The sequence below is a fragment of the Dipodomys spectabilis genome, unplaced genomic scaffold, assembly GCF_019054845.1.
Source record: "Dipodomys spectabilis isolate Male_0828 unplaced genomic scaffold, ASM1905484v1 ptg000481l, whole genome shotgun sequence".
In the NCBI taxonomy this organism is placed as follows: Eukaryota; Metazoa; Chordata; class Mammalia; order Rodentia; family Heteromyidae; genus Dipodomys; species Dipodomys spectabilis.
Window position 1 is genome coordinate 979,747 of NW_024871158.1, and position 11,028 is coordinate 990,774.

General features: G+C 34.6%; 1 non-coding gene across 1 annotated transcript; it reads right to left on the bottom strand.

Moving 5' to 3' along the window:
• Window positions 1-4,001: 4,001 nt before the first annotated feature.
• On the bottom strand, window positions 4,002-4,107 carry LOC122098629. Its single transcript, XR_006145760.1, has one exon. It is a non-coding gene; the product is annotated as a U6 spliceosomal RNA (small nuclear RNA).
• Window positions 4,108-11,028: the final 6,921 nt, after the last annotated feature.

Genomic DNA, 11,028 nt, shown 5'->3' on the forward strand with positions numbered 1-11,028 from the left:
TGTAAGTTGTGGCTAATGGGAGAAGTCTGTTGTTATTTTAAAGATGAAACAAAGAGATATTTGTGCATATACCACAGTTGTTTATTAGTATATTTGAACACTGAACTTCGATGTATATCTTGGCTGTTGTTGTGAATAGTGTGAATAACAATGAACTACAGATATATTTTCGAGTTACCCAGAGAGAAATAATCACATGATTGGTGGGTCAGATGATATTTCAACTATGATTTCTTTAGAAAACTGCATACTACTTTCTACAAGGAGAATACTAACCTGTATTTTGACCAAAAGTGTTGAAAATTTCCTTTTCTTCACACTCTCACCAACATTATTACCTTTTATTTAAAAGGTAATAAAGGCCAAGTTTTTACTATCTTCAGTACCCCAGACCGGCTTAAGACTGAAATCCAACCTCCTAAATGCTTGAAATTACAAACCTTTACCACCACACCTGGTTCCTTTGATTTTTTTTTTTGATAAAAGTAATAATAGTTATAAAGTAGTATCATAGTAATTTTGAATTACATTTCTCTAATGACTTCTGCTCACAAAGCATTAAGCCAGCACAGAAGTTGTATTAAGGACAACTGTGTAAACCCACTGGTGATATAGAGGGGTTTATGGAAAACAGGTCTATTCGAATTTTTGTCCATTTTTAATCAAGTTTCTGGTTAATCTCACCTTTAATCTCTCTATACAAAAATAATTAATTCAAGGTAGTAAAAAGGAAAACATTAAGCAACTCCTAACAGTTTTCAATTTTCAATAACATGATATTGCTTAAATTATTTTCTGTTTATGATTGAGACTGTATAACAATTTAGTTAGACATGTTACATAGCTATATGTATTTTATTTATTTTACATTGATTGCTCTTTCCAAAGCCTGCATGTCTAATTTTGGTTTCTTCCAGTCTTAAGTAGTTCAGATTTCAATCTGAAGAATAAATGGAAGTAAGCAAACAAAAAAATACAGTTCTTCTCATCTGATAATGCCTCTACAAGAATGAGAAAGAGTTCATCATTCTAAGAACCTTTAATTCTTAAGAAAACATTTGTTATAATGCTAATGTTATTACCATTTCAGTGTTGGGAAAAATTGTAATTAAAGGCAGTAAGTGCATGGCCCAAGACACACAGTGTGGAAGGAAATGAGTCAAATTTTCCAGAAGTCTTTCAGCAATACACAAAAAGTAGATAAATTCTCTCCATTCTCTGATACTCTCAATTCAATATTCATACTGTCCAAGGAATAATAGCATAGCAATTATTGCCCATGGTGATTTTTTTCTGTTACATTTTGTCTTCAACACAGACTGTGTTGGTGACATTGGGTTATCATGCACAGAGCTGTGCTTATAAATTATTGTCTGAAGAGAGGCAAATTTCTTCTGTCCCATAGTTCCAGTATCGTTTTTTAAAAGTACTAAATATTTTAAATATCATCACTTACTGTATTTTAAGAATTCATGAATGAAAAAATTCACATATAATCACTCCAATATGCTTTAAAATTAGGAGATGATAAAACAGGCCCCTGTGAAGTAAATTTTCTTCTACTATTAAAATTATTCTGAAAGCCTTGTGCTGGTTTGTTACACCTGTAATCCTAACTAATTGGAATACCTAATCAGGAGCCTGAGATCTGTGGATAACATTTGGAAGCCAATCAGGGCAAAATATATTCATGAGATTATTTTTCAAAAATTTTAATGAACTAGCAAAGGGCCAGGAATGGAGATGTAGCTCATATAGTAGCTCACCAATCTAGAGAGAAAGACGTAGCGAGAACTTGAAACCCTGATTTCAAATTCTGAGCATGCCAACACGCAGGAATGCACACACACTCACTTTTACAAAATATCTTCAATCAGTATTTTGCAGTAATTTCATTGTTAATGATATTATATAGGTAAAATAGGCAAAATAAACTCTTGCATCTCAAAACATTTTTGTTGTAAAAATACTGTACAGAGTAGTTATAGTTACATGATGAAAGTAATAAGTCCATTTCCTATCAAGCATTGTTACCTCCTCCTTTGTTTTTTCCCCACCATTCCTTCCCTTCCACCTCCACAAGTACACTCCTCACACCCCCAAGCCCCACACAATGTCCCCAGCCTAAATTATAAAGTTCGTTTTTCAAAATAATGTCTTGTGCATCTATTGTTATACAATGGGTCAAACTGTATTCCTATTTAAGCATGTTGTTTTTTTCCCTTTCCCTCCCCAAATTAGAGAAGTGTATATACAAGATGCAGATTCACCAACATCAAATAAAGTGAAAAAGGGGGTTATACTGTTGGGGAGGAACGTAAAAAAAAATCACATCGTACATTATAAATATGTGAGAAACAACAGCAAGAAAGAAAAAAAACACTTGTGTCTCTATCTCGGGGTTCATTTAGCTTAACATCAACTTATCTAGTCATATACACATAGCTTTTCAACTTTTCTGCTTATCCCAGACATATACTAGTTATTGCAAATAAGGGATACCATGGGACCTATGTTTCTTTGGACTTGGCTTACATCAGTTAATATAATTTTTTTTCCAAGTCTTTCCATTTCCTAACAAATTGGGCAATGTCATTCTTTCTGACGGAGGCATAGAATAAATATATATACATATATATGTATATATATGTAATAAATATATGTGTGTGTGTGTATGTACACATATACACAGAGAACATTTTCCTTTTTTTGTTTTTTAGAGCAACTTAGTTTTCCACCTTCATCATTTTTTCAAATGTTTTTATTGTGATTAAGTGGTTACATAATTTCCCAAATTTCACAATATTGTGGGATAGTGATGCTTAGTTAAAGTCACAAACACATTCTAACTTTGATGGAGCAAATTGTCTATCATGGTCTACAACATTTATGAGTTCTATGAGCTTTGCAATAGTTATTTCTTCCATATGTATACTTCTTTTGTTTTGAAATATGTATATTTCTTTTGTTTTGCATAGTGTCAGCTGTTCCCTCTTTCCCACTTGTTCCCTCCTTCCCTTCAGTGACATTGAGTTGCTTAGTTCCTTTTGGTCAATGTCCAGTGCAGCTGATGGATCTAACTGTTGTATGTTTTTCCCTGATTCCCTCTAGTTCTGTGTCGTCTTCCTGGTTTCACTTCAGTGTGCACATATTGTCAGCAGAATGGGGTTATTTAGTAGTGATTCAATCAGATGAGTGGAAGTTCTTGGTTTCTTAAGTGTTAATTTTGTCATATCACCTTACATTTTGGATTTAACATCCACTTATCACGCAGACCATGTGCTGTTTGTCTCTTTGCTTTTGGCTTAGCTCACTCAACATGATTTCCTGTAGCTTGATTGATTTCCCTGCTAATGCCATTATTTTGTCCTTTCTCTTGACTGGAAAATATTCCGTTGTGTACAGTTACTATAGTTTTTGGATCCATTCATCTCTGGTGGGACATATGGGTTGTTTTCATATCCTGGCTATTGTGAACAGTGCTGTGATAAACATGGAGGTGCATGTGTTCTTGAATATTGGTAACTTTTGTTCAGGATAGATGCCTAGAAGTGGTATGAGTGGGCCATAAGGAACGTCAATATTTAGCTTTCTGAAGACTCACCAGACTGCTTTCCAAAGTGGTTGTGAAAGTGTACATTCACACACACACACACACACACACACACATACACACACACACACACACACACACACACACACAAAGAACGTTTTCTTGATCCATTCTTCTACTGAGGGGCATCAGGGTTGGTTCCATATCTTAGCTATGGCAAATAATGCTAGAATAAACATTGTTGTGTTGGTTGTTTTAGTATGGACTTGTTTGTGATCATTTGGATGAATGCCCAAAAGTGGGATTGCTGTGTAATAGGGGAGCTCTATGTGGAGTCTTTTGAGGAACCTCCAAACTGCTTTCCAAAGTGGATGTACAAGTGTACACTCACACCAAGAATGCAGTAGGCTTCCCTTCTGGCCACATCCCTTCCAGGATCTGTTGTTGTAAAAATATGGAACGATTCACTAAGTTGCGTGTCATCCTTGTTCAGGGACCATGCTAATCTTCTCCGTATTTTCCAATTTTAGTGTATGTGCAGCCAAATTGAGCACAGAACATTTTTTATATATAAAGTGTAATTGATTTTCTTAAATTAGACAATTCAACAAAAAGTAAGTTAAAAAGAATTGTGAAATTTTAGAACCATGTATTTCTTACATAAGCACACATTTAAGAATAAAGTCAAGATTGACACGCCAAAAACAAAATAATTCCAGATATTTGTTGTTCATGAGATGTGTAGGAAGAGGAATTCAATTATTCTACACAAGGCATCTGTCATAATGTTCATTGCAGCAATTGTTAAGGTTTGTTAAAAGTTTTAATGTTCTAAATGTTTCATTTTGGGATTTGCTTATATATGGTAAAATTAAGGCTGTTTGGCAGGTCATAAAATTTTTCAAAGAAGTATATAATTTTTCTGCTAGCATGTACTAGTAAGTATGTTCATTTCAGAGTTTATAGAAACTTTACTAATGAGAAGTTGCAAAGACTGTGTAAAGAAGCAGAGTGAAGAGCTAAGATTTTAAGTACACAGTTCAGGTTAAATCTTTAGGGCTCCCTTACGTTATATGTTTGTGATGAACAAATAATGATATAAGCCACATACAAATGGTGAAATGAACTATAAATAGTAATCTTAGTGGGTAAATTTAAAGGCTACTCATAGCTTTATCCAGTTTTAAATGTACAAGAATATGAGAAAATAGTAAAATCTACTATGTACATTCAAATACTGAAAACTCTGGTAATTTTTTTTTTATTTTAGTAATCATTAATATTTAATTATTGTTTTCTTTATTTATAGCATTTTTTCCTTGTAATATAATACAAATTTTTGTGAGTCGTGATGAAGAGGTACTTTGAGAATATTATTGGGATGCCCATACCATTTTTCATAGGTGGATGTGAAAGTACAAAGAGCAAATCTAAAAACAAAATATTGATTAAAAATTTTATCAAGTAGAGTCTGAATCAGGAGTGTTGATAAATGTCCACGCCTGAAACTCTTAACCCTAAGCTGAAGTAGTGGTATTACAGAATTGAGGCTAAAAAATTGAGAAACAGTGTTTTGTTTTGTTTTTTGTTTTTTTGTTTTGCTTTGGTTTTGTTGGTTGTGGGGCTTGAACTCTGGGTCTTGGGTACTGTCCCTCAGCTCTTCAGTTCAAGGTTAGCGCTATCACTTGATACACAGCACCACTTTCATTTTTCTCTGCTTATGTCATGCTGAGGAATGAAATCCAGGACCTCATGCATGCAAGGCAAGAACTCTACCACTGAGCCACCTTCCCAGCACCTGAGAAACTGTGATTTAAAAAATCATCTGAACAATATTTGCTTTCTGCTTTGGGTATTATAATGAAATATGTGAACACATTTTTATATTTTTTTGAATAATCATACTTCTAAATTTAATTCATCTTTTTCAAAGTCAAGAAATATTTCTGAGAGTTTGCTTCTGTGAAGAATGTTTTTGCATTTATAATTTCTTCTGAGGCATTTTTATTTTTTATCAAAATCACTTTATATTTTATGTTGATGAGATATCATACATCAAATACCTTGAAATGCATATGTAGAGTCTCAAGGTAGCAATATGAATATTCTCATACACCTCTTGTTTATCTGTTACGCACTTTAAGTATTATGATATTTTTCTCTCTCTTTCACTCTCTCTCATTTCCGATCTTTCTCTTTCATGCTTCATGTCTGCTACTTAGAATTTCTGCTGATGTACTATTATCCTTCAGGGTCCACTGGTTTTGTGGGAACACGATAGGGACCATCAGTTACCCTTGCATTCTTTAAGAGTTATAACAGTGACGTGAAATTATTCTTTGCCATTCTAAATGGCAAAACAACAGATCTAGGAATTCCTTTTCACATTTAGTACTATTATAAATTTTATCTCATACGAATCATTGAGACTATTAAGATTCTTTTAGCCTGGGACCTAAAAATTCTTTTTCTTTTACAAACAACCTTTTTCTTTTAATATCAGTAAGTAACAAAAACAAAGCTATCCTATGGAAAGTAGGATGAAGTTGTTCACAGGGATGAAAAACAAGGTAATGGGGGAAGTGAGTACAAAGCATACCCCTCATATAGCACAGATACTTAGAGCAGCAGTTTATCATGTACACTTTGTGATAAGGACAATGTGCTGGGAACTCTAGATTAAATCACTGAACACCTGATATATATACACATATATTTATATATGTATATTTATTTACATATGCATATATGTGTATATTGGCCCATATATGTAAACATGAATGTTACTCTACACACAAATAAACACATACGTACACATATGTACACATGCACAAATGGAAAAAGACACATATATAGCCAACACAAGTTTCACTAATTGTTGAATATGCCTTAGACAGAATGCTTGGAAACAAATGTGTTGAAGATGTATTTGTCTCTAAGAGTTCTTTTACCACTCCTCTTATATCTTCCAACTGGTAGGTTTAGAGATATTCGACTTGAAAAATCGCAGTGCAAGTGATAGCAAGTCACTCGGAAATCTCAAAAAGTATAGGTCATATGGTATCTCCCTGCTCCCCATGGAATGCTTGCTCTTGTAGACACTCTCAACAGCCAAATTAGTAGGACAATATCCTTGTTAAGAATAAAGTTATAAGGCTTTAAATGGCATCCTTACTTTGGCTCTTTTCCAACAGCCAGCATCAATTCCTAAGCAGATGAGTGACGCCCCAGAAGACTGGAGCGCAGGTCAAAATTTAACTAACACATATGAAAAGTCTAAAGTGAAAAATGCTGACTTAGGTTGTGCCGATGTCCTGGCCAGAAAATGAGAAAAAAAGAAAGTTTTTTATGTATTAAAATTTGAGAATAATTTGTATCCTGTCAATAAATGTATAGAACACAATTATACCAACTGACAAAAGATGATGTGCATTTCATTTATGTGCTTTTGGACATGGAAAGTGTTTTTAAGTGTGTCTACACAAGTAGAATCAGCATGAAGCAAGCCAGCATTTCTTCATTTAAGACACAAGGAAAGGATACAGGTTAACCCATTGTAACAATGAGATTTGCAAGATACTATTAGAGGGGGATGGACGGAGGTGTTGGGAATGTGTGAAGGTAAGGAATATTAGGGGAAAAAAAAGGAGGTTGTAAAAATGCTCAATAAAAATGTACTCATTACCTTATTTATGTAACTGTAACCTCTCTGTACAGTATCTTTACAATAAAATATATATTAAAAACATACAAGGAAAACTGTACTTATAGCAAGTTGTATTTGTCACTCAATATAAGTAAGGTATTGGTTTTAGGAGCACAGGCATACTAAAATTTTGGAAGCTCAAATTCTCTACATAAACACAGTATATTATTTTCATTAGAATCTGCCCACAACCTAGTGCAGTGTAATTTCTGTGAAAATTTTTACTACATTCTATGTTTGTAATGGAAAATAAAATATATTCAATATCAACAGATACAAATTTATTTCAGATAATTTTTGTCTGCATTTTGCGGATGGAATTGCGAGAGCTAATTTGAAAAGCACAAATTTAATCACCAAGAGCTGTCTTCAAGATGTAACAAAGATCTAATACAGCATCATTGAATGGTATGGGACTCTAAGGAGAAGTACTTGAATTGAAACATTATCAGAAAGTGTAAGCACGCAAAGACTATTTAGAAATGCAGCTGCTAGATTTCTCATGGAGAGCTTTTATAACATTTTGTGAAACAGAAGTCAGAAACTCATGGAAGTGTAGACAATTTTCCTTCATCTTTCTGTCAATCTTGGCCATTATCAATCATAGAATAGCTAATCTAGAATAATCCTGTAATAAGGAAATATTTATGAGAAGTGGGGAAGATGGTGAAGGAGAAAGTGTAGGCTAAACAATCTCTCGCATAGAAAGCAGTTTTAGTGTCCCAGCGAACAGTACTAGGCTAGAGTATCACACCAAGTGTGCCATCAAAGTACAGAGTTTGGCTAGAGAGGGAAAATCCAGGGAAGGAAACACATTTGTGCCGTTGCTGTAGCCATGGCTGAGGCAGCTTTGGTGACAGTCATAGCCACCCCACCATACCTACAACAGAGAGGCTCCAGCACAGAGGCACCAGACACAGTGGGTGAGCAGATTCAACTCAAAAACAACTGAAAATGAGCAAATGAGTTAAACCATCTTAACAGGCCCATATCAAGCATTGAAATAGAAAAAGCAGTAAGAGATCTCCTGTCTAAGAAAAGCCCAGGACCACATGGATTTACAGCGGAATTCTACAAGGCTTGAAAGCAGAGCTCATACCAATACTCCTCCAACTCTTCAAGGAAATTGAAAGAGAAAGTTCACGACCAAACTAAATCTGTGAAGCCATCATAACCTTCATCCCAATACCAGGCAGGAACTCATCAACAAAAGAAAATGATACATCCATTACTTTGATGAACATTTATGCCAAACATCTCAACAAAATTTTGGCCAAACAATTCAACAATTCATCCAAAAAATTACATACCATGATCAAACAGGATTCAATTCAGGGATGCAAAGCTGGTTCAATATACACAAATCAATTAATTAACACCACTTTATGATGAAGTTTCTTGATAAACTAGAAATCCAGGGAACATTAACAATAAAATAAAGACTGTATATGACAAACCTGCAGCCAGCATTATACTTAATGGTCAAAAAGTAAAGACATTTCCTCATAACTCAGGAACGAGACAAGGACGTCCACTCTCTCCACTTCTCTTCAATTTACTATTAACATGCCTAGCTACAGCAGTAAGAAAAGATGAAAACATAAAAGGGATCCAAACAGGGAAAGATGAAGTAAAACTCTCCCTCTTTGAAGATGACATGATCTTATATTTAAAGAATCCCATGGATTCCACTCCCAAATTACTCATGCTGATTCAAAACTATGGCAATGTATCAGGGTATAAAATTAACCCTCAAAAATCAGTGGCTTTTCTGTATGCCAACAATTAGAAAAGCGTGGCTGCAATCAGAAAAGCAACTCCATTCTTAATAACCCCCCAAAAAATAGAATACCAAAGAATTAACTTAACCAAAGAAGTAAAGGATCTCCATGATGAAAACTTTCAAAACCTAAAAAAGGAAATCAAAACAGAACGTAGAAAGTGAATAAAATCCCTTGATCCTGGATTGGAAGGATTAAGATCGTGAAAATGGCAATATTTTCCAAGGCTATCTACAAATTCAATGCAATACCTATCAATATTTCAATCTCATTCTTCAAGGAAATAGAAGAGGTAATCCAAAAAGTCATATGGAATGATAAAAGGCAATGAGTAGCATAAGCAATCCTTAACAGAAAGAACAGTGCTGGAGTAATATCAATACCAAATTTCAAACTCTGCTACCAAGCCTTAGCAAACAAAACAGCTTGGTACTGGCACAAGAACAGACCTCAGGACCAATTGAATAGAATTGAAAATCCAGAAATGAGCCTACAGACCAATAGGCACCGAATCTTTGATAAAGGAGATAAAAAATAGAATGGAAGAAAGACAGCCTCTTCAGTAAAAGTGCTGGCAAAATTGGTTAATCACTCATAGAAAACTAAAGCTATATCCTTATATATCATCCTGTACCGAATCAACTCCAAATGTATCAAAGACCTCGGAGTAAAAGCAGACACCCTGAATACATTACAGGATGGAGTAGGACATACCATAGGTCTCCTGTGTAGAGGCGGAAATTTTCTTAATAGAGACCCAGAAACACAACAAATCAAAGAAAGGTTGGATAAATGGGATTGTATGAAATTGCAGAGCTTCTGCATGGCAAAGGACATAGCTAGCAAGATCAATAGAAAGCCCATGGATTGGGAGAAGATTTTCGCTAGCCATACAATAGACAAGGGTCTCATATCTAAAATATATGTGGAACTCAAAACATTAAATCCCCCAACAACAAATCCTAAAAGAAACAACTTCCCAGTAAATAAGTGGACTAAAGACTTCAAGAGAAACTTCCCTGAAAAGGAAAGAAGGAAGGCCAATAGACACATGAAGAATTGCTCAACCTCCCAATCCATAAAAGAAAAGCAAATCAAAACAACATTGAGATACCATCTCACCCCATTTAGAATGGCTATAATCGAGAACTCTAATAACAACAGATCGTTGAGGGGATGTGGCCAGAAGGGAACCTTACTGCATTGTTGGTGGGAGTGAAACTTGTTCAATCACTTTGGAGGAGTATGGAGGTTCCTCAAAAGATTCCACCTAGAACTTCCCTATGACCCAGCAATCTACTTTTTGAGCATTTACCCAAATGATCACAAACAAGACCATACTAATGCTACCAACACAACTATATATATTGCAACTTTATTTACCATAGCTAAGATATGGAATCAACCCAGATGCCTCTCAGTAGATGGATGAATCGAGAAAATGTGGTATTTAACCAAGTCCTAATCTTAGAGAGGGAAATGGTTTGGATAGAATGATAGGAGAGAGATTACAAAAAAAAAAAAAACAAGAAAAAATGGAAAAAACAAAATTTAAATTTAAGTAGTGAAAGACTTAAAAATTATGTAAGTTTAAACAAATGATATTGAGAGAAGAAAAGGATAAGATGAGAAAAGGGATAGATTGTAAGGAGAAATGAAAACTAAAAAATAAAAATTCTTAAAATTAGTTACTTGGCGGCTGGGAAGGTGGCTCAGTGGTAGAGCACTTGCCTTGCATGCTCGAGGACGTGGGTTCGATTCCTCAGCACCACATAAGAATAAAGCCGGAAGCGTCGCTGTGGCTCAAGTGGTAGAGCGCTAGCCTTGAGCTGAAGAGCTGAGGGACAGAGGAGATAAAAAAAGCACACACACACACACATGTATGCACCTAAAATAAACATTATGGGAGGAAAATAAGATTAATAGAAAACAATTTTAAAAAATAAAAATTTTTAAAAAGGTTCAAATAAGAGTTCTTTGATTGCAAC